Source organism: Festucalex cinctus, chromosome 2 (genome assembly GCF_051991245.1).
Source record: "Festucalex cinctus isolate MCC-2025b chromosome 2, RoL_Fcin_1.0, whole genome shotgun sequence".
Lineage (NCBI taxonomy): Eukaryota > Metazoa > Chordata > Actinopteri > Syngnathiformes > Syngnathidae > Festucalex > Festucalex cinctus.
In genome coordinates, this window is record NC_135412.1 from 8,298,545 (window position 1) to 8,324,105 (window position 25,561).

General features: G+C 39.3%; 1 protein-coding gene across 5 annotated transcripts in view; it reads right to left on the bottom strand.

The window, feature by feature from the left end:
• Window positions 1–24,434, bottom strand: part of dlgap4a (discs, large (Drosophila) homolog-associated protein 4a) — a 77,715-nt gene extending 53,281 nt beyond the window's left edge. For all 5 annotated transcript variants that reach the window (XM_077512627.1, XM_077512623.1, XM_077512626.1 and 2 more), the window contains exon 1: window positions 24,172–24,434. The gene's annotated coding sequence lies outside the window, so the exon portion shown is untranslated. The remainder of the gene's footprint in view (window positions 1–24,171) is intronic.
• Between the last annotated feature and the right edge of the window lie 1,127 nt (window positions 24,435–25,561).

Here is a 25,561-nt window from a genome sequence, read left to right on the forward strand (position 1 = left end):
CCTATTTTCATTTACTTTTCTTCCTCTGAATGTTAACTACTGTTTCTTGATGCTTATGTGTTGTCTTTCCTTGTGTAAAGCACATTGAGTTGCCTTGTGTATGAAATGTGCTATACAAATAAACTTGCCTTGACTTGCCTAAACTTGACTGAAATCTCCTCTTTCTAAAGGTATATTAGTAACCTCACATGTTGTGTCACCTCTGTCTGGGAGGGTTTTGGTTAGAGACTACATGCAAGAGCAAAAGAACACTTAACGGCTTTTTTATGGCGCTGTGTCTGACATGAAAATCGTTTTGGAGCAAACTGTAGGTGTGATTAGAACATTTTCAGGGACCGTGGGGCCTGTTTAGGTTTGCTGAAGTGTGCAGCTTATCTAAAATCCAGGTGCCGACTGCCAAGACGTCTCTGGTGTATTTCACTTTGAGCAAACTCCAGTAGAGCCCAGAGGCTCGCGAAAGCAATCCTCCGTGCACACTGAAGCTCACTTACATTGTCGAATGTGCCACATAATGTCATGCGTACATCCAAACAGGGAAATCGATACAAAAACCAAGGTTGGCTGCTTAAAGTGCTAAGGTCAGAGACAAATGATGGCTCCCTGCACGATGCGATGGGCTTGACTTGAGCACAATGAGTGCTCATCCTGTGTCTTTGTGCTCGTTAAGCTGTAGCCTGTTCATTTGGATGAGAAAGTTATATAGCTTAGTCTTGCTTGCCTGCCAAGACCCTTCTCTAATAATCACGCTGTTTTCTGTCTATTTGCAGTTTGGATTGTACGTGTCACGTGTCGTCTACAACCGGGGGGGGGGGGGCTTAGTGATATGGGGCTGATCTTCACGCCAAATTCTGCAAAGCTTTCACAATGATAGCATTCGTCATCACAGCTCTTCTTTATTAACTCATTCACTCCCAGCCATTTTCACTGTAGTATTTTCCTGGTTTTTGACTGATTTTGCAAGGCCTGCAGAATATTATGTTCTATTGCTATAAAAATATGGAACCTACCAAAAGGGATATTAGTCTCTTATTTTAGCAGGAAAAAAAGTATATTCCTATCTGTTTACACTGTGCAGCAATTAGCAATAGAACATAGCTAAGTTTCATCATTATTCACAAATCTGCTTAGAACTGTGGGGAAATCAGCTCGTTTTAACATGGCCTGCTTGATCTCTTATACTCTGCTGCCACTCAACCATTTTCTGCAGTAGAGAGACTGCATCAAAGCCTTCACTATGCTCTGGCATAAAACAAAAAAATGCATAAATACGTCTTTGGGACACTTAAAACATTTAAAATATGACGTATTTATACGTTTTTGGGAGCTAATGAGTTAAGATCATGCAGCCAATAAATAAATGTGATTTCCCCTTCATGTGGCCCCTTTGCTTATGTTAATCACAATTGCCTTCCAATAATTTATTTACTTAAAAACTTGAAAGAATTTTGGTCTCAAAGTATGTATGTATCAACCAGGAAAAGGTCAAAGCTTGTATGAATGTGATCATATTTTAAACATGAGGTTTAGCTTTGGGTTCAACAATAATTGGGTGTTTAATGAGATTTATTTTTTTATTTTTTAAACAACAGAAATGCCAAATAATCCTATTGGGCAACTTGGACCCCTCTATATATTAAACAACAAAGCTTTCTTTATAACGACAACACACACAATTAAAACATAGGCCGCTAAATAACATCATTTCAATATACCATTTGATGTAAATCTCAATTCTTGTTGTTCAATGTTTGGCCCCCAAACAGCACCATTGCTCGTTAAACTGTTATTGAAAACATGTCAATTTAACCACCCAAAAATATTGCTAGCTCAGGTTCGCAAACTTTTTTTGTACCAAGTACCACCTAAAAAAAATATATATATATCACCAATAGCACCATTAAAGTAGCAGTGTGTAATCTTTAACACCATCTAGTCGTGAACTAATTCATTCATTAAAGGCGCAGTCTGCCGGTTTCACTCAGGAAAATGTACTTTTTAAATACAGGACTCTAACAAACAAACTTCTCAATTTACTGATCTGGGCTTTTCTTCACGTGTGGTGGTGATTTTGTCCTAAACCCCTATAGATTAATCGTTTTTAAGTATATTCAATAGTGACAGCACTAATATCTACCAAATACTATTCTATACTGAGCATTATTAAGATGATTGATATCCACAGGACACAGGACAGAAATGTAGCGGAACCAGTTTTATTCTGACATAAATGTTAAACCAGATACCGACATACCATTTGCATTTGCAAACACATTGTAAAAACTGTGCCTTTGCCTTCTGCAGCAGTTGTGTAGCCAAGATCCCTGCGATACATTGGTTGATAAATTTGAACAAGCAATTTAACACTCCCTTCTACCAATAAATGATGTGTTAGTATGACATATGGTGTGGGTTACAGGAATACATTTTATGTTTTACAGTGATATGTTAATGCATTCATGAGTCCAAATTGATTGGGTGGCATAAAATATAAATGAAGTGACCTAAAGTAGTCAGTGTACAAGAGGGACCCAATTAGTTTTAGTGCTTTCAAAGGCGTGTGTATTATTATTGGACATTATGACTGCAGAGCGATCCTTTTCATCATTGCAGAATTGAGATTTTAAGGCCATAATATAAAATGAAAGCATAATGAGAAACCAATTTCATACAGTCGAAAAACGGTTTAACATTGTTTACATGCTTTAAGTGTCCTTATTAAGAATGTTCTCATCCAGTGGTTGAATGTGCTCTTGTTGATTTTTTTTTTCAATGATTTTTTTTTCCTGTGCATCCTCTGCAGTGTAATAATCTCAAATCAAATTTATTTATAAATTAAACGCTCAATAACGTCTCTCTAATGATTTCTAGAGAGAAATGAGATTGCTTCAAATCTACCATTTATATCAAATATTCTTGACAAAAATTGTAGTATTCTAGTTTGGATTCAAGGCTGATCCATCTTCTGAAGTGGTCCTTGTAAAAGTGACAAATGAGCTTTCATTCATTGGATTCTTTCTATGAATTCCGACACTTAATCAATATTATTATTACTCAACCTTGATACTGTCTTTGATACCATCAATCATAATATACTACTAGTTCACCTCGAATCATGTCTCAGTAGTACAGGCTCAGCACTTTCTTGGTTTAGATCTTATCTTTCAGAGGATGCACCTATAAGTAATCCATGGCAATGTGACCTCTGATTATTGCAATGTTACTGGCAGAGCCCCAAAAGGGATCAGTACTCATCCCTCCATTGCTACTTGGTAGAATTATATGCAAATAATGTACATCACTGTTATGCCAATGACACCCAACTATCTTTTCAAACGAACTAACCTTTGTGATTTCTGTAATCTTGAGGCATGTCTCATTGAGATTTAAAAAAAAAAAAAAAGGAAGTCCTGCAACTTTTTGCTTCTTATTAACCCTGACAAAACTGAGCTTTTGATTATTGGCTCTGGAAAAACACCGACATTCGTTTAAAGGAGAAGTCAAGTCAATTCAAACATTTTCTTTACAGGAACATGTTCTAATATAATATGTGGCCCCACTAGTGTAAATGTGGTATGAATATAAATTAAGCACCGCCTTACTCATTTTAGGGGGTGGCCATTTTACCACTTCCTGTCGACTGAAAATACATCACAGTTGCTCGGGTCAGGTAACAACCAATCACAGCTGAGTTTGCTAAATTCACTTTGCTAACATATGACTATACTCAGATACATGCTTTTGTTGCCATTGTTTATCTATTAATAGCAGTATTTTGACATATTTTGAGGAAACAATAAATTTACACTGTTATATAAGATGGACACTGACTGCTTTTCATTGTGTCAATTTGTCATTTCATCAGTGTTGTGAAAAGATTAGAGCTGTCAAACGATTAAATGTTTTAATCAGATTAATCACATCTTAGAATTTTGATTAATCATGATTATTCACTGACTTAAAAAAGCTCCCCCCCCCCCAACATATTTTGCCCACTAAATTTGAAGCGCACCTGTTGTGTTATTTTTTTCTTCACATTTAATGTTATGAGGACGTCTTCAAAAATGTTTTCCACTGCACACGCTCATCCTGCTTTTTCTAATCAATTAATTATTTGCATAATATAAAATAGGAAAAAAAATGACCTACGACATATGTAAACATTTATTAAATGCTTTACTTTAATGCATGTAGTTATGTTTATTGCTCAAACTTAACTCATTCACTGCCAGTCATTATAGAATTTTTTTACATTTCCAATACTCACGTGATATTACATTCAATAATTATATATAAACCGAATCTACCAAATAACAGAATAGACTCCCTACTTTTTGTCCCGTCCCGTTCTTTTATAATTGACAGCAGAAAAATGTAGGTTTGCCAAAATACAGCCATTTCTCCCATGGACTCTGAAACTGTGTTTATTTCCTATAAAATGGGGCAATGATGTCATCTACTGGTGGTTGGGCATCAGTAAAGTTGTTTTCAAGTTTGATATTTACAGTGGAGCATGCTCAGATTCGCCCCCATTTAGCACCGCTCTAAAAAATACAATTGACAAGTATACTTGTCAAAGGCAGTGAATGAGTTTAAACAGCTACCTTTAATAACCATCCACTGTCTGCTAAAAAGGATCATCTGCGGTCAAAATTAATAGTGTGATTAATGCGCTAATTTTTTTGTGATTAATTAATCAGTTAACGCTTTAACTTTGACAGCACTAGAAAAGATAGAATTAAATGTCTGCAGAAATGTGAGGACGACTCTCTTTTGTCCGTAAAGAAACAGATATTGATAAGGGAGGACAGACGGGGAGAAATGAGAGCGAGAAAAAGTATAAGGTGAGCGAAGAGATGGATGGAGGGCTACGAATAACAAACTGCCAGCGTAACCTAACAAATAACTGCCAGTCAGCAAAACTACATGAAAGTAATACTGACAAAAATTATTGTAAGGTTTGAATGGGGGAATATAAGTGATGGGGTGACGTTGCTGCTTGACACACCTGTCGCGGCTTGATGCATGGGCCTCTTATCTAGCAAGCACCAAACGCATTACCAGGAGCACTTGGATAATATGTCAATATGTCTCACTGTGCGCACATGAGGAACAAAATAGGTGCGTGTCAGTGTCTCTGAGTCATGCCGGGAAAACTTCCCGGCCCTGCTGCGAGTATAGCATGGAGCAGGTGGGAGGTGAGGGAGGGAGGCTGTGAAACCACAATGATGTGCTGTCTTGAAGTCAGATTTAGCAGAGGAGGGCAAACTACGCAGCGGGGTCCCAGCAATCACAGCACAGCTTTGTGGATGTGTTTATTACACCAATTCCTCTGGTAGTCTCACGCCCCCAACCCCTCTTTGTGCTGCGTGGCCTTCGGAAGCTAGCAAAGCATGACTCGGGGAGCTGATGCCGTGAAAGCTAAATAGGGAACATTGCGTAATCAGGTGACTTTGCAAAGGCAGTGAGGTTTCATCTTCCTGTCATGTAGCTGATGGCTGAATGAATGAAAGCCAAGAGTGATGACATGGCAACATATTGTGCAGAGTTTATCCCAGGGTCGAAGGGAAGGATGTCCTTGAATGTACTATAGGGGTGGGAACCTGCGATACATGGCTCACCATAACGGTTATCTCACGATATGACAATACTAGGGATGTTCGATACCACTTTTTTTTTCAGACCGATACCGATACTCAGACCCTCAGTACGCACAGATACTGCCGATACCAGTAGTACATTTTGACAAATAAAAAAAAAAATCACTAAAATACATTTTTAAACAAATATATTTCCTTTAATTTTGACCAAAAAAAAAAAAAAAACAGCACAGTCACTCTTCAATAGTCTTAACGCTTAAAATAAAACACAAAAATGGTCTTTTAGGTTAAGATTCACAATTTTGTAGTATTTCCAAACCGGTGAAGTTTTGGTGAAAAACTGCTGCAAGCTAGCACCAGTTACAGGCAAGGAGGACTCACTTAACGTCTTCCCCCTCTGCCATCGGTCGCTTGGACTCGTCTGCGTCACGAGTACTTGAGTACTTGAAAAAAGGCTGGTATCGGCCCGATACCGATACCTGGTATCGGTACTCGCCCATCCCTAGACAATACCGCAATTATCAATATGTTGGTCAGGTAATAAATCCACGATAATCTACAATAAAACTACCCAAGACATAAACTGATGTTTTTTCAATGAGAAAATAGTTTGTTTTGTACCATCACTGAAATACAATATTAAAACGGGTGTCTTCTTCACACTTCTTACTTTAGTGTATTTTTTTTTTAATTAAGCAAATATAAATGTCTTCTTAACAAAGACCACTTTCTGTGAACAAATTTGTGTCTTTCTTAAACACTTGTCATGCAACATGTCAGTCAGTCACATAGTCAAATGCTTCATTTTATAAACTGTGACACTACAAAAGTAAATAAATAAATTAAAAAAAACTTAAATATTAAAACCAATTAAATCAATATTAATACTCCTCAGAAATTGCGTGCTTCAAAAAGTCAAAATATAAAATGTTTTAAAACTTGAAGATATAATCCACATTTTTCATAGAAACTGCACATTTCCCCGCCACGCTTATTAAGGAGCTCCCTCTAGCGGCCCGCCAAGTAATTGTTCAATTAGTAATGAACAATGGAACAGTTACAGTGGCTGTATATTAAAGGCACGGTCTTCCGTTTTCACTCAGGAAAATGCACTATATAAATGCAGGATGTATACCCATGAACTCTGTCTCAGTCTACACCTCTGGGCTTCTGTTAATGTGTGGTGGTGATTCTTTCCTCTTGGTTTCACTCATCCAATACAGGACCTTCAGGTAGACGGCATTACAGTCCACTCAATAAGTTTGTGACTTGGGGATAGACCTCTCAGTAAAATTTAAGTTTTCTCACCATTGTTCAACAATAGCAAAGATTGGAAATGTGTTTTTTTTTTTTTTTAAGTAACAGGAACGTTCTATTGTGGTACAATCTCAGTAGTGATGTTAACTCTCCTACGCTGGCAGTTTTTCGAAGACGTGTCTCAATCATCATATGATTAATTGTGGGATGGGCGTTAAGAGACCGAACAAGGGCCCACCTCAATCTCTGCTGGTCTGTTTACTTGGTTTGCCTTTTTGTGATTTTTGTTTGATAGGGGTGTTAAAAAAAAAATTCGATTCGGCGATATATCGCAATACATCGCACGATTCTCGAATCGATTCAATAAAAAAAATCTTTTTTTTTTTTTTTTTTTTTTTTTTTTTTTTTTTTTAAAGAGCTCAGAATTGTTCATTCGGTAGTCTTACCGATTCAACGTCTTATCATCATTGCCTTTTGTGTGTGTGTGTGTGTGAATCGATTTTTAAACTTCCATTTTTAATGGAAAAATAATCAACAAAACGTCTGACTTCGGGTTAGGATTCACACCTTGAGCATGGAAGAATGTTATATGAACGGAACATTAAGCCTTAATATTTTATTTTAATGCTGTTCAAACATGAAACAGATTACAACCTCTATAAGACTGAAATTTCAGATAAATAAATAATACATTTTCATATAAATCTTACACTCTACAAGCTTACTGATTAGTATTTTCTAAATGTGAATGAAAAAAAATCGCAACAATCGACTTATAAATTCGTATCGGGATTAATCGGTATCGAATCGAATAGTGACCTGTGAATCGTGATACGAATCGAATCGTCAGGTACTAGGCAATTCACACCCCTATTGTTTGATATTGCTGGCTATTTGAAATGTTTGTTTACCAGCTAACAATAAAAAGCAAACATTACTCACAGGCAAATATTGTCTGTGTTTAGTAGGCGATTGTCTATTCCTCTCTTAATTATGCTGCATCTGCATCTAGAACAGCTCAGTGCTGCACGTCATGTTGTGTCTCCTCACTAAATTCAAACTTGCCCGTATACTGTAAAAAGCCATAAAAGCGAGTGTGGGGGTGCGAAAGATGAACGGCACATCTGATGAACTGTATATCCATATGAATCTTGAGTCATCCTTCATTCAAGCGTCTCCTTCATTGCAAAGAGGACATTTCATTCATTGTTTGGAGGAAACGGCAGTGGCAGTCTCTCACCAGCCATCCGGGGACAATGCGGCAGTTGGGCAAGCAGCTCTACTACAGTAGTGGCATGGCAGGTTCAGCTGAAGGAGAGACGCCGACACCCATACTAATGAGACCCTACGCAGCTCAGTGCATGGAGGGGGATTGCACACACTCTTTCATAACTACCAGAGAGACTATTATTTCACAGATGCCCCTTCAGGAAATTCTTGTAAATTCTTTGAGACCTTCAGTGGTGAGAAGTACTTAGTTATTGTACTTAAAGGGGCTGTCTGCCGGTTTCACTCAGGAAAATGCACTTTTTAAATACAGGATTTAAAGAAACAAACTACTTCTCTTTTTATAGATATGGGCTTTTCATAAAGTGTGGGGGTGATTTTGTCCTAAACCCCCACACCCCCAGCCTGTATTTTGCCATTTTGTGTTTGTTTTGTAAACAGCGGGCCGTTTCTGTGGAAAGACAGTGTTTACACCCCTCCAGCCAATCGCAGAGCGGGGGGGGCGTGTCGCAAAAGGGGCCGGGCAAACGTGTCAGCTGCGTGACGTCACTCCCGCGGCAATGTGAAAGCACACACAGATGTTTTTTTCCTCACTCACTCATTCACACGTAAGCTTCTGTGAGTGAGTGAGTGAAAAAAATAATAATCCGTGCGTGACTTCAAATTGCCGCGGAAGTGACGTCCAAATTCATTTTGTTTCGTCATCTTCAGAACATTTCCAACTTCCAGTAGAACAGCGGAACATATGGCAACTAATTAAATGGTATTAAATTCCTTGTAGTGGATTTATGAAAACGTGAATGCCAAAACACACGCACCTTCAGTGTAACCTATATATGAGCCGCGCAAATGTCACTGGTGAAGATCATGATACTCTAACTTCTGGGTGCACTATGTATGGAATTCCTATCTCTCAGGAATACCCCACACTTCATAAATATAAATCACAACTTTTTTCGTAGTCCATCCATCCATCCATTTTCTTGACCGCTTATTCCTCACAAGGGTCGCGGGGGGTGCTGGCGCCTATCTCAGCTGGCTCTGGGCAGTAGGCGGGGGACACCCTAGACTGGTTGCCAGCCAATCGCAGGGCACACAGAGACGAACAACCATCCACACTCACACGCACACCTAGGGACAATTCGGAGCGCCCAATTAACCTGCCATGCATGTCTTTGGAATGTGGGACGAGACCGGAGTACCCGGAGAAGACCCACGCGGGCACGGGGAGAACATGCAAACTCGACCCAGGAATGGCCGAAGCCTGGACTCGAACCGGAGTCCTCAGAACTGGGAGGCGACGTGCTAACCAGTCAGCCACCGTGCCGTCCCTTTTTTCGTAGTTGCGCACAAATTCCCAGTTACCAGGTTGGTGTGTCAGGAGCCTAGACAGGAAAATCGCAGCGTGCTCAAGAAAGGCGCGTGAGAAATTGACCTAAGCAGCACTATGAATGCACTGTACCTATGTAACCACAGCTGCTCAAGTCAAGCAGTCAAGTTGTGTTAAAGATAGCCCCTAGTCATGGATATACACTCGGGCCTTCCTGCATTATGTTCGCAAGCCATCCAGGATTTTCCACTCAAGTCTCCTGAGATGGACACGGTGCGCTTCCGACCGTGCCACATGAATTGCCGCTCTTGCACAACAGCTGCCCCAACTCCTGCCGTGAATTATGCAACAGTTGTGTGTACAGGTGTGCTTTCGGAAGGAATAGAAACAAGGACATATGAGGTCTGAGGTGAAGGAATGCTCAGAAATGAATCCCCCTTCCTGAATTCTCAATGTGGATATGAAACCGTCAGCTCAGTCTGACCTCCTCGCTGACTAACACTCCCCAGGGAGGCAGGACAAATGTGATCAAAGGAGGAAATCCGTGTGTTCCTTGAGGTTTCGGTCTGCATCAACGGAAGAAGTTAGTCATTTTGCAGGCCTTAGAAAGCCCACTGCATGACTGACTATTCGTGCATGATGCTGAATGCTGCACTGTTCTAAAGTGTGTCAGAGCATTTCCAGGACTGCTGTCACAAAAAATACATTACAAAGCCAATCGAACACCTTGATTTGTGAGGCTCCATGGTGATAACGAGCAGGGTATTTTGCTCTGAGATAATAAACCAAAGACATACAACTACCGTATTTTCCGTACTATAAGGCGCACCTAAAAGCCTTCTAAGTTTTCAAAAGCTGACCATGCGCCTTATAATCCAGTGCGCCTTATATATGGATCAATATTGAGTCGCAACAGGTCTCACTGTCAAGACGCGATCGTTGACCCTGCACGATCGGTGATGTGCATACGCAAAAGATCCCGCCATCTTGGATCGCTAGCTAATACTAATACTTTACCTCAGAGAAAATAATAAAACAGCTGTTGGAGTTGTCAGAAAAGCTGGTTTGTAATCTATTAATAAAGTTTGACTGACCTATCTGACTGTTTTGTTGACATTCCCTTTAGCGCAGCACCATCTAATGGATGCATAACGTAACCCCAGCCGCTACTATAGTGCCATATATATGGAAAAAGTTTTAAAATATTTCATTCATTGAAGGTGCGCCTTATAATGCGGTGCGCCTTATAGTGCGGAAAATATGCTAATATGGCATTTGAATTTTGCTTTGCAAAATATACAAATTTATTTTATTTCTAAAAAAAAAAAAAAAAAAAAAAAAACATCAAGCAAGTACAGTAAAACTGAAAACAAAATTTCCTCTAGCCCGTGTTTTTCCATCTTTACACCAATGACTCCTCTACTTGGTGGTTCTAAATCGCAGGCCAACTGGGGCTGTGACATCTCTGTCATCTGATTGGTTGACAGCAATGTGACGAATAACGCTATTGAAAATGCCATTTCCTGGTTTTATAACCAGAGAGATAGCGCCGGCATCTGCCAAGTGATAGAAATACAGTATATACACTTATACAGTACTGTACTCATTTACAACAATACTTCCCTATATTTAAAATTTCATAGGTACTAATTGATGGAATAGTGAAGCCTGGGGTAAAAATTTCCACGAATGCACACACCGCTCACCAAGTTCCGTTTACTTGAATGAGAGGTCTCCAGCCACAGCCCGTTAAATTCGATCTTTACATCAAAATACTTTGTATAGTAATTAAAAAAAACAACATATTAGCACGACCCGGAAGAGCCGGAACCAATATTTCGTGCTTCCGCACGGACATTCATTGCTGACGGACGAAACTTAAACACGGAAATGTGACGCGCCTGATGGCGAGCCGACCTGCTCGATGGACGGCCGTTGCTGGAGGTAACAGCAGCACAACTTTAAAAAAAAATTAAAATGGGGTGATTACTGTGGGAAATTAATGAAAAAGAAAGTGCTACAGACGAGGCACGGCCGCCGTAAAGTCAAAATAACGACGGTCGCGTACAACGTAACTCGAGGACTCCCTGTGGATGGATGGATGGATGGAATATGATGTTTGTATGGGCATCATCATAGTCATAGGCAGCTGCCGTTATTGTGACGTAAATTGAGATTTTGACAGGATTTTTTCTTTTTAAACTGTCCCTAATTATTCATGCCATTTTGAGTGCTTCTTAGCTTAATTCTAAATAATAAAGGCGACACAAGGACGGGTAGAAAAAAAGCAGTCATCATATCTGCTAATGCAATTGTTCACTTTAAGAATGTGGCCTCATTGTCATGCAAAGCTGCTGCAATTCTCATCGCTAAGATAAAGCAGCTTCAGATACTTCATTTGTAGGATTAAAAAAGAACGGAGATTATCAAAGAATGAGTGCATTGTTTAATAAACTGAAACACGCCTCTAAAAAGGCAAACAATGAGTTAGTTTTTGTGAATGCTAACCAAACAGGAGCGCTGACCTGACGAAGAATTGAGAAGCATATGCTGTACGTTGTCCAAAAATATTTTCTGTTTTAAAGGTCTTGGCAAGACGATCTGCTTCACAGTTTTGAGGTTGAGGTGTTTGTGGAGGTTACACAAATTTCAAAACACACAGAGGTGCTAGCTATTAGTGTCCTGGGGCGATAAACCCCAGATTGAGAGGTGTCTCACAGCCGAATCCTTGTTTCAATCAGCAGAAACTATGGGTGAGCTTCACCATGGCAACCGCTTCAACTGCAGATAAACCCGTCTTGATAAACACACTGAATGCTTCCTTCTTTCTCATATTTGAAACTTGTGTAGCTCTAAAACAGGGGTGTCCAAACTTTTTCATTTGAGGGCCACATACAGAAAATCAGAAGGACGCAAGGGCCACATAATGTTATGAAGAGAAATTGTGTTTAGTCCTAAAAATTGTACAACTAATTTATTTGTGCTTTTGCATATTTAGGAAAATGCTACAGTATATAAACCAATTTATTTGTAATATGGCAGTCGGGTTATTATAGTTTTGGAATTTTTCATTTTAGTTTTTATTTTGTTTTGAGTTTTGTTTTTTAAAATTTAGTTAGTTTTAATTAACTGGTCTGTTTGTTTTTTATTAATATAGTTCTTTAATAAATGCTTAGTTTTAGTTGAGTTAGTTTCAATATTAGTTTTAGGTTTAAAAAAAAAAAAAAGTGTATTACTTGTGCGCAATATTTAAAAAACACCAAGGACGTGACGTCATTATTCCGGTTTATATCAAAATAAATCTACTAAAAATCCCATTTAAAATCATCCCCAAAGGCTCAAGCATTAAATTAATTACCAAAGACTAAAACGAAGGACATTTTTGCTATAATTATAGTTAGTTTTATTTTAGTTAGTTTTGTAAACATAAAATGTAGTTTCAGTTAGTTTTATTTTTTAAAAAAGCATCTTCGTGTTCATTTTATTTCGTTAACAAAATTGTTTTTTGAATTTTAGTTTTTTTCTTAGTTTTAGTTAACTAAAATAACCTTTAATAACACCTGTGTTTTTCGACACATTCCCTTCTTACTTTGACCATCTCCAAACATTTTTGTTTTTATTTTATTTGAACAGAGTCAAATGCCATTTTTAGCATATGTCGCTGGCCACTAAAAAATGGACGGCGGGCCGCAAATGGCCCCCGGGCCGTAGTTTGGACACCTCTTCTCTAAAAGCTTCAGTGTAGTGTACAATAACACATTCTCAGTATTTTAACGAGTGATCCCCTCACACCACAAAATAACAACATTTAGTTGTATAAATAATGTAATACTAAATGTATTTGACACAGTATACAGGACTAATTGAATTACCCCGGGTTTTCACTGGATGCGGTTGCGGTGCGGTTGCGGTGCGGTCCGGCGACGCAAGCAATTAGATTCCATTCATTCGAATGGTGCAGTTTACACCGCTTGCGGGTGCGTTGCGTGTCGACTGCGTCTCAGCTGCGGCGTGCCGCAAGCCTTCCGCAAGGATAGACCTATTTTCTATTTTTGCCGGACGCCGCAGCGGTAGGCCTCCGGCAAATGGCAAGCTAGCACAAAACACATCGAGCGGGACAGGAAGACCGAGGCAGTTTCAAAATAAATTTCCGGTTACCTTTCAGAATAAAACACTCGTCAGCTCCTATTTCGCAAGTTTTTCAGCAAAACGTGACGTGGGCGTCGCCGGGCCATGTGCTCATTCACGGTTTAGACACCAGCGAACATGGACGAGGAGAGGTTTATATTGGAGGTGGAAAACCACAAAATAATATATGACACGGCACATCCTTTTTATAAGGACTGTAATGTATTGTGAGTTTGATGTTCGCGATTGCTTGTTGTGCCCGTCTCGCTTGCCGTACTGAGCGGCAGCCGGACGCGGAAGACAGAAATAAAGAGTGGACCCGCACTGACCCGACTCTCGTTATTAATATACTTTACAAGGACAACCAAAAAAAGGATGCTGCATGGAATCTCATAGCAGAAGAGCACAGACATTCTGTATGTTTGTCGTTGTGAAATGCCACATGATCGCGCGCGCGCGGTCCCGCGAGACACGTTGGGAAGTGGGCGGCGACGGAGCTGCCGGACCGCAGCTGTGCGGAGCCGGTGTGGATTGACAAAAAAATTGACCCGTCCGGAGCACGCAGTCAAGACGCACCGCACCGCAACCGCACCGCAACCGCATCCAGTGAAAACCCGGGGTTAGATGTCCCTGCAATTGTTTCTGTTATCTCAAACTAACACAGTGTCTTCTGTTATTATGCAAGATCTGTGCAAGACTATTTGCAGATCCAGGATTAAGTCATACACAAGTCTTGGTATGTGCGTTTTATTTCTGTGTCCCGTCTCCAAATGAAAGCTTAGACTAAGATGCGGTTCACAAAGAGCGACAATATTTCTCTCTGAAATCCTCCAGCCGGATGTTCACATCTGCAATACGTTTGAGTCAAAGTCAATTAATGTGGACAATAATATGAGTTAAAGAGACAGTTTAGTGTCAATTTGGCACGCCACGCCAGCTGTGTTGCTGCATGGTGCCAGGTGGAATCCGGTTTTTGCTCCATTTTGTCACACCAGAAATACATTTGCCTATAGTAGCAAACAGCAAGACTAAATGGATCATGTGATACAAGTGTCTGTCTACCAAGCTGAAGGTCATAAGTTCGCTCCTCAACACTTTAGTACCTTTTTAAAATAAGTAAATAAATAAATAAACTGTCAAAATGTACCCAAAACTCTCCTTGTAAAATTTTATAATATAATAATAAAAAAAAATTACAAGTTTTTTTTTTCAAATAAATATCACTCCTCATTTTATTTTTTTTACAGTGGAGGTGAAGTTAGATTATTACTAGTGCTGTCAAAGTTAAAGCGTTAACTAATTAATTAATCACAAAAAATTATCGCATTAATCATTGTATTACCACAAATTAATCGCACTATTAATTTTGACCGCAGATGATCCTTTTTAGCCAACTGTAGATGGTTACATTAAAGGTAGCTGTTGGAGTTTGAGTAATAAACATAACTACATGCATTAAAGTAAAGCATTTAATAAATGTTTACATATGTCGTAGGTCATTTTTTCCCATTTTAAATTATGCAAATAATTAATTGATTAGAAAAAGCAGGATGAGCGTGTGCAGCGGGCAAAAATGTTGGGGAAAAAAAGCTTTTTTAAGTCAGTGATTAATCATGATTAATCGAAATTGTACGATGTGATTAATCTGATTAAAAAATTTAATCGTTTGACAGCTCTAATTATTACACAATATATTAAAAAATCACCACAACACATTAACAGAAGCCCAGAGGTGTAGATTGTGAAGGACTTCAGGTGTATAAATCCTGTATTTATATAGTGCATTTTCCTGAGTGAAAACGGAAGACCGTGCTTTTAACTAGTTACATGACATTATTTATTTTCATCAGCAAATGAGTCATGAGTGACTCTATTGATCTCTATTGATTGTATCGTTCAGTCTAATATCATGTTTAGTGTGGATGAGATGTGATTTTGTCAACGGGTCAGGCTAATAACACCACGAATGGCAACATGGCTAATGTCATGAAATGTGTCCATATGGCTCTGCGACACGGGCGCACCCGGGGTCAATCTTGCTTTGAGTGAATGTAATCGGTGGCAGAAGGCGATATCCTGTAGTGTTAATCTTCAGCAGGCTCAGATCTGCTCGCTGACCATCAAGGCTCATGTCTATGCATGATGACTCCTGCAGCACATTAGTATTTTGAGACCATCGCAACCTGCTTGCAATAATCTCATGATCGGAAAGGGATTCGCTGAAATGCAAATTCCCAAGTTTATTCCATTCCCATCTCCTACACGTTTGTTCACCACAGTACAGTATTCACACTATCTTGGCCAGCAGTGTCTCGTCAATAGTAATTGTTTCTGTTTCTGACTGTGATGTACCAAACGCTGGTTATAAAGATGCTACTCGCTTCTTATTGTTACATGAAAGTCATTAAACCTCAACCTGATATTAGCAGGCTGTGGCTATTACTGCTCAAAGCACTGTGAGCTCCATCACTGCATGTCCAAAAAAACATTTTTTATATACACAACCACCCACAGACTCAATCACCAAGTACTGCTCTAGAAATCCAAGCGAGGGTTACACAAATTCTCTTTGTAGTCACAAAACAAAATATCCCCAAGCTTTAAGCATCACCCTGCATTGCTTCGGCAGCATCCTTTGGCACTATTTAGCACAGCTTATTTTCTTCTTCTACACAGCAATTGTCCCTCAGTCATGTTAGGCAACTTCTCCCTCAAGCCTGCTTTTCCTCTTGGCTGTAATAAAGTCATTTTAGAGCTATTTGTTTGAGAAAATATGCTACATTTCCATCAATCTGTTTGATATATTTGCATTTTTTAATTAGTATTTCTATTTTGCTGTAGCACATTATTAACTGAGGAAACTATTATCATTTGGAGCGCCAGAGAGACGGTGAAATGAATAAACATCTGTTACTAGGATCTCCCTCTCAATGGACACACGAGACATAATTAATCACTGAGGGACAGAAATTCACAATTGCTGCACGCTGATGTATTTGTCCCTGGTGAGGAGCATTTGGTTTAACATGCAAAATTGTGTTCGAGGAGCCGTACAGTGAGGAAGCCCAGGAAGTGGCTTAAAATGACAAACACACAGTGGGGGGTATAATAAACAAGGTGCATTTCATTGACCAGTTTTTAATCAAACATTTTTCAATTATTTACATGCTTAATTTTCTACAGTTACTAAACAAAACACAACTCATAACAGACTATAAAAATGGGACCCCCACTCAGCATTACGGGTTGGGATGGGGGGGTAGACAACACAAATGATTCCCAAGCGCAGCCCCTGCTGCTGCTGCTCACCGCTCCTTCAGGGGATGGATCAAATGCAGAGAACAAATTTCGCCCCACTTGGGTTGATGTGACAATCAAGTGGTACTTTAACTTTAACTTAGCACCAACGCTAGCGCTAACACATTATGGGTGACGTACGAGCTTCTCCACGAGTATTATGGACTGCTAAATAAGGCGATCTGGGATCACTTTGTCAATAACAGAGACCGTTTTCTCAATTGCAAGTCAGCAACTTGATTTGAAGCACTTACTTTAAAAGTCAAGTCATTACATAATGTTACATAAGTGTGTCATTGTATGATATGGTTTGTCCTTCCTTCATTGTTGTTATTACACAAGTCCAAATGAAGGAAGTTAGTCAAGCATGGTGAACAGTTGTCAGGAAAGGTCACTGACTCAACAGAGGCAGCAGACTTAGGTTACCTCCAGGCAGTGGTACACACATATACTGTATAGAAATACTACGTAACAGAAGCAAGCAAAGTGCTGGGCGAGTACATGAATTATCACTCCCCTGATGCCTTAAAGGGGAAGTCAAGTAAAAAAATGTTTTGTTTTGTTTTTTACAATACAGTCATAGTATGTTCTATGTGCCAAGAAAGAAAATCCACCCGTGCCCAGGCTAGCCTAGTTAGGCTACAGAATTTAGCATGTCAGTAGCTCTGCACTAAGTCCTTTTAACACTACATTTAGCAGGGCGCAACATGCCATCGTCTACTCTAAACCCATTCATTCTGTAGGTGGTGTGGGCCAGGGACCACGGAAAGGAGTGTTGATTGACGGCTCGGGGTGGCATGGCGCCTCGAAATGGAGAATTACCGTATTTTCCGCACGATAAGGCGCACCTAAAAGCCTTCAATTTTTTCAAAAGCTGACCATGCGCCTTATAATCCAGTGCGCCTTATATATGGATCAATATTGAGCCGCAACAGGTCTCGCTGTCAAGACGCTATCGGTGACCCTGCACGATCGCAGAAGATCCCGCCATCTTGGATCGCTAGCTAATACTAATACTTTACCTCAGAGAAAATAATAAAACAGCTGTTTGTTCATTTTGGGAGTGAATGGAGTTGTCAAAAAGCTGGTTTGTAATCTATTAATAAAGTTTGACTGACCTATCTGACTGTTTTGTTGACATTCCCTTTAGCGCAGCACCATCTATTGAATGCCTAACGTAACCCCAGCCTCTACTGTAGCGCCTTATATACGGAAAAAGTTTGAAAATATGTCATTCATTGAAGGTGCGCCTTATAATGCGGTGCGCCTTATAGTGCGGAAAATACGGTCACTATTATACTAGAGCGGCGACATTGTGACATCAGAGAAGTGCTTCCAATTGGAGAGAAGCTAGCGGGGTGGTGTTGAGTTATTTTAACTTATTTACAAGTAACGGCATGATGAAACTTTCCAAGTTGTCACCGAGCCATGAGTTTTTCTCTGCTGCTCATATCCTTCTCCATCTCCTTAAAAATCTCTGTTTTGACTTCCAGGTAGGCTGCTACATCAACACTTGCAAATATGGTCACAGTGGAACCTATCAACTCACGTTGCCACTTTTTCACACTGAGTGAGTGCAGTGTGAAAAGAGCTTTACTTTGGTTGACTGTGGTTACATTTACTGTCTTGACCGATATTTCTCAAGTACAGTTGTAAGTTTAATTCACTGCAATGTTTAAAATATAAGATATGAATGAATCTTAAAAAAAACATTTACCTGACAACCACCTTGACAACCTGTATCGAGCATCGATTAAAGGTGTATACGACAAGATCGTCTTAAAAGATGAGACCACGCCATTTGGCTCTCCACTTCAGGCCTCTCAACTAAAAATTTGAGAGGGTGACGATGAGACAATAGCTGAACAGATGGAGCAGTAAGACACTTCTAACAGTGGTAGGGAGGAAGTGTACACACAAGTCTACGCACAAGGCTGAACTCAAGTTACACTGAGGCCTTGTTGCTATGGTAAATGTGGAGGAACAACAGCTTGACATGATACATCCAATGTATTTGAACTATTTTATATCTCAGTCAGGACTCACATGCAGAAAACACATCAGTCATACTGTAGATGTTCAACTGCAAAAGCCAATGCGGCTCTTGCATGTGATTGCACACTGCTATAAATCAGTGAGTTTTGCATTCCATTGCACCACATAGAATTTAACAGGTGCAGCCCGAAACATTCAAAAGAACACAACATGAACGACAAGAGAGGCTTCCTTGTATTGTGTATATCAACTGACTTTACACCCAGCGAACTCCACCAATACAGAATACAAGATAAGTGGGTTGCTTTCAAGGCCGTAATCAATGCACATAAGACGGTTACATAGTGACATTCTTGCACTTCTGCATCTCATGATGTGATTAATGTGCCCCAGCATGGGCAGTCATAAACTGTACAAGAATACATTATAGTGTAATAATATATAACTTTATTATATAATATCTAACAGGAATATACAGCTGCAACAAACCATGACTTGGAGTTTTCCTTCGAAGATGAAGCTATTTCGACGACAGAGGTTCATCACTTATAGGTTGTGGCAGCATTGCCAAAGTGACGAGGCAGAAAAAAAAAAAAACGAAGCCGATGTGTATGTTCCTCAAAACTGGCAACAAAACAAACCTGTTTATCCATCTGAAGAAGTACTACCACGCAACAGTGAATATGTGAAGAGCATGAAAATCGGCACTGCCTCTGCTGCCATATGAAGCATCATCGCTTTAAAATGGTCAAACATAAAGACAAATTGTGGTAATATTTGACGAGATCAGATGAGCGATGGACTTGTATGAACTGGTCTATAGTAGAAAAAAGGTGAGGACCCCTGATTTAGAGTGTCACAATGAAAGGACTGCAGTTTGCCTGTCAACGTTTTCCACTGACCTTATGAGGATTTTCACAAAGTTGGAGAACTCAGCAAGTATTAAATAAATTCATATTTAAAAACAGTATGCAGTTTTCACAATGTAAAATGAAAAAAAAAAAAAAACATTACAGGCCGCCTTCCATGCTGGTGTGATCAAATCACATTAAGATGTCTTTTCAGACAGCTTCTTTCAAAAGTACTTCAGACTTCATTATTATTTGATGTTAATGTTAAAGTATGAACTGAGCCAGCTAGGATATTATGAATGTGAAAGTAGAGGCCTCAAATGCTGAAGGATTGAAAATGAATTACCACAAAATGTTACCCTCCTTGGCTGAAAATTTATTAACTCTCCTTAGAAAAGAAAAAAACAATGGTAAATGTTGGACTTTTATTTGGCATAATGCATCTTTCCACCACCTATCCTGTTCAGGGTCATTAGTTTAAAAAAAACAAAAAAAACTGGAGCCTATCCCAGCTGGCATTACGTTAAATGCAGGGTCTGGACTGTTCACCTATCAATCACAGGGCACAGCCACACAACCATAACCAATCACATTCAAACTCATGCTCTAGAAGCTCCTATTGTTAAAATTAGGGATGGGCGAGTACCGATACCAGGTATCGGTATCGGGCCGATACCAGCCTTTTTTCAAGTACTCGAGTACTCGTGACGCAGACGAGTACAAGCGACCGATGGCAGAGGGGGAAGACGTTAAGTGAGTCCTCCTTGCCTGTAACTGGCGCTAGCTTGCAGCAGTTTTTCACCAAAACTTCACCGGTTTGGAAATACTTCAAAATTGTGAATCTTAAACTAAAAGAGCATTTTCATGTATTATTTTGAGCATTAAGACTATTGAAGAGGGGCTGTGCTTTTTTTTTTTTTTTTTTTTTTGTCAAAATTAAAGGAAATATATTTGTTTAAAAATATCTTTTAGTGATTTTTTTTATTTGTCAAAATGTACTACTGGTATCGGCAGTTGGTATCGGTGAGTACTGAGGGTCTGAGTATCGGTATCAGTATCGGTCTGAAAAAAAGTGGTATCGCACATCCCTAGTTAAAATAATATTAAAATAACTGCTGTGAATGGTGTTGTGCACTGTCTTGATGATTGAGATTAATGTCTATGCTATTGAAACTGAGATTGCCCAATAGTGTGGCCTATGATATTACTGAACAAGCCAGAACGCCTTTACTCTTTAGTGCCAGTATCAGTGATGCCGGCAGTGTTTGCACATTTTGTGACACAAAGACACTATTGTGCACATTAAATCACATCGGTAGTGCAAAACGTATAACTGTGTTTATCAACAGATACACACTTATTTTTCCTCCACATAGACTTAAATGTCAATACACACACAAATACTCACAAATTTATCATGTTGAAATTATTGCCGGCTGTTGCTTTAAATCATAGGGCTCTATTTTCGTAGATTGGCGCCCGTGCACTCATTATGAAAACAGGCTCGGCTTCATGTTGGTGCCAGGGCAAGTCTACTCTAGTCTGTTTAGGGCCGTGTTGTGCCTCACTGGGCGTTCTGGCACACGGAACTGCCTCACCCCTGACACAAGTGACCCTTTGGTGACACAAAGGTAGACTGTGCTCAGAGTAAAGACAGGCATAGCTCCATTTTCATGCTGGGTCAAGTCTAATTTAGCGTGTTTGTGAATTTGGTAGACGTGCTATGCTTCATTGACACCCCTCCAGGCACATTTGGCAATGCAGTGATAAAAAGTAGACTTGAAGGACCAGCAACATGAAAAATCAACTTTTTGGAGCTTTTAGTGTGTTAAAATGCTAATTCCTCACCAAAAACATGACGGAAGTGGTGTTTTCCTCAATTTGCCCCTCTATGAGAAATTCTAGTCATTCTGCTCTCCAAGCACCAGCCCCTCCCGAACTGAGAAAACCAGCTGTTGACACTTTATGACGTCATAAGGTGCGGACACACCCCCACTGCCTCTGCGACTAAACGCACGCCCGCTTTCTCCGAGACCTCCATGGGATAGTGACAAAAGCAGCCTTTATCAGTAAACATTCTGACCAAATGAACTCAAAAGAAGCAATTATCCATCACATTTGCAATGCCAAAATGCAATGACAATTGGCCGTCTTAAAATCCCAGAAAGGTTCTGGCTGACACTTGTGTAAACTACAAGTAAAACTTTTGCACTGTTGAACCTACCTGAATGACTAGTATCGTGGTTAGTGTACTCTAAAATAGTGGTGTGCGATACTGCAATTTTTCGTATTGATCCGATATCAAGTAAATACAGAGACAGTATCGCCGATACCGATACTTTTTGAAAATTGTTATATAATTTTATTTTTTTTTAAATAATGATCATTGAATGTATCATTGAATTGCTTATTCACAATCCAATTTCAACCTTTAAGTGTTTTTGTGTTGTTTCCTTTATTGTTTATTGATAAATAGAAAATACTTTATCAATGTTTTTTTCCCCCAGAAACATTCAAACTAGGGGTGGGTGATATGGCCTAAAAATAATATCACGATATTTCAAAGAAATTTGAGGTGACGATATTTGGTAATAATTATTGAACAATAGATTTGTGATTCGTGCTTAATACTTTTATTACAGCACAATATATGAACCACCTTTTTTTCCACAATTGAAATGTAAACAAAGTGCAAATATAGCAACCGTAATGGAATGAAATGTAAATTGAGGGCCACATACAGAAAATCCGAAGGACGCAAGGGCCACATAATGTTATGAAGAGAAATTGTCTTTAGTCCTAAAAAATGTAGAAATAATTTATTTGTGCTTTTGCATATTTAGAAAAATGCTACAGTATATAAACCAATTTATTTGTAATATGGCAGTCGGGTTATTATAGTTTTGGAATTTTTCATTTCAGTATTTATTTTGTTTTGAGTTTTGTTTTTTAAAATTTAGTTCGTTTTAATTATTTTTCAGGTTGGTTATGTTAGTTTTCTTTATTTGTTTTAGTTCTTTAATAAATGCTTAGTTTTAGTTTAGTTAGTTTCAGTTTTAGTTTTAGTTTTTTATTTTATTTTATTTTTTAATGTGTATTACTGGTGCGCAACATTTAAAAAAAAACACCATGGGTGCGATGTCATTATTCCAGTTTATATCAAAATAAATCTACTAAAAGTTACATTTCAAATCATCCCCAAAGGCTCATGCATTAAATTAATTACCAAAGACTAAAGCGAAGGACATTTTTGCTATAGTTTTATTTTAGTTAGTTTTGTAAACCTAAAATGTAGTTTCAGTTAGCTTTTTTTTTTTTGTTTTTTTGTTTTTTGTTTTTTAAAAAGCATCTTCGTTTTTGTTTTATTTCATTAAGGGAATTGTTTTTTTTTTTATGTTAGTTTTTTCGTTAGTTTTAGTTAACTAAAATAACCTTTTAATGGCACCAGTTTTTTGATGCACTCCCTTCTTACGTTGACCATCTCCAAACATTTTTTTATTATTTTTTTTTTAACTGATAAATGCCATTTTTAGCATATGTCGCGGGCCACTAAAAAATGGACGGCGGGCCGTAGTTTGGACACCTCTGATCTATGGTGTTATGTATTGCAAAATAGTGTTCCTTTTACACATGTATAGATTCTAAGAGCAGACAAGGTGTTATTTGTCAGAAAGAGCAAAGCTTCATCTGTCAGACTGCCAATCTCTCAATGTGTCTCGGAGGCTGACATCCCCCCCGTGTGCCATCCACAGATTTGCGGCCCCATCCTGCTGATGAATTATTAATCAAGCTTCCACTAACAAATGGGCTTTTAATTGTCGAAATTGCTGTTTGACAACAACTGAAACACAGGCCTCGGTCCAAACAGGCTATCGATCAGCCCAATGCAGCCTCGTCAACAGCAGCAGAGGAGGCGAGAGCTGCTGTGAATCAACCTTAGCTGTGATGCAGGACAAGGCAAACTGACAAGATTTTTATGTATTTATTTTTCATCTCCCTAGCAAATAAACTTTGAAATCCCAATACGGGACAAGGAAAAGCGAGTTAATCCATCATTTTGTGAATTCAAATTGTGCATCAAGTTGAGCACTTGCATTGCTGTGCCTTTCCGAAACTTGCCAAGAGGACACACATGCATGTGAACGTCTGCCATGCAGATGCAAAAGGCTATTTCCCTCAATCAAGTGGCTGGGCTGAGGCACTGAGGAGCAGATCTGTACTCCACAGGCATCCTGAGCTGAACCTCACTCAGCAGGATGATGCAAACAGGCTGTCGGCGTCACACGCACCACGAGTCACATCTCCGTATCTTGCACGGTCATACTCGGGGACGGTGACCTATTCGATAAACCACAAAACGTCCGTCGGATCTGGCTGGGCGATGCAACAACGCAGCCTTGGTGAGCTCCAATCGAGCATCGGGGTGGTTTGTTTTAAGAGACAGAAAGCCGCAACGCGGGGCGTGAAAACAGCAAGCTTACCTTCTCACCTTTTATTGTGATGAGCTGCAGATGTTGCCGCCTGTCACACGCCAATAGTTATCCTCCTCTTGCATGTCGACCAAATCGCCGCCAACAGACTCTTTATATAGGCTGTATCTCTGCAAGGTAAACAACACGCCCCGATATCGCGGCATGGAAAAAACGCAAGTGTCGGTCTTCTGAGCCGCCTTCCGCTGGATGCGGCTCAGCGGCTCGCGAGAGGCTTCTGAAGCTCCATGGCGGCACGGGGGAGCTCTGCTGGGAGGCTGCAGCAGCCTTTTACTCCGACGAGACGTGGGATGAGGGTGGGGGTGGGGGTGGGGGGCGTCCGAGGGCCCACGACCAAACACTCAGCCCCCGAAATCAACCCAAGTGGAGGAGCCGTAATGATGACGGTCTCGCGGTGGGTGAATCACCACGCGTGCGTGTTTTATCAGCAAGTCAATTAGAGAGAGCTCATCGAGCATGATTCACCCACAGTAACAAAGTTGCCAATATGGGATATTTAGAATTAAGCACTTTAAACGATCCAGGAAGAGGAAAAGCTTCCAAATTTGAATGTTTTCTCACTTAGAAGATATGCCCAAGACAGTTTTTTTGCAAGTTCTAGTTCTGCTTGAAGTAAATTTATGCAGTCACTATCTTTGAATATGAGCATGGCATGTGTGTGACTGGAGTGTAAAAGATGGCTAATAAGACAGACATAATTCTAACAATAAAAAAAATGCACCTTAGATGACATTATATTAAGATTAAGATTTAAGAGACGTTTCATTATCATTAAATGGTTTGAGCACCCACCCCACCCACTTTCAGTGAATTGAATTGGCCTCTTTTTCAAAAATGTAATTAATTCACCGGAAAAAAGATTTACTTTAAAAAAAAAATCTCAGAAGTATTTGCACTTACTCCAATTAAGTAAATTCTACTACTCAATATAAAGATATCACACTCAACAGAATTAAGTAACATTTACATGCAACTAAAGATTGATTACATGTGGGAAATGTTAAGTGACTATTACTAAACGTTATTATAAAGTTCCTTACTGTAATGTAGTAATGTGTAGTTATTGTAACTAGGTCATAGCCATTGCTTCTAAGTAAATTTTAAAAACATGAATTGATTATCAATATGAAATAAAAAGTTAATTGCGTTAACTTTTGCTATTTGACTTCACTTAATTATACTGAACTCTTAACCCAATACATTTTAGTACTTGGACTAAATGTGTTGAAATAAATACAAAAAAACATACAGTCACACTGAGGGACAATTAAGTCGCTCCAATTAACCTATAATGCATGTTTTTGGAATGTGGGAGAAAACCAATAAAGCACGGGGAGAACATGCAAACTCCACGCAGGAAGGCCGGAACCTGGACTTGAACCGGCATCC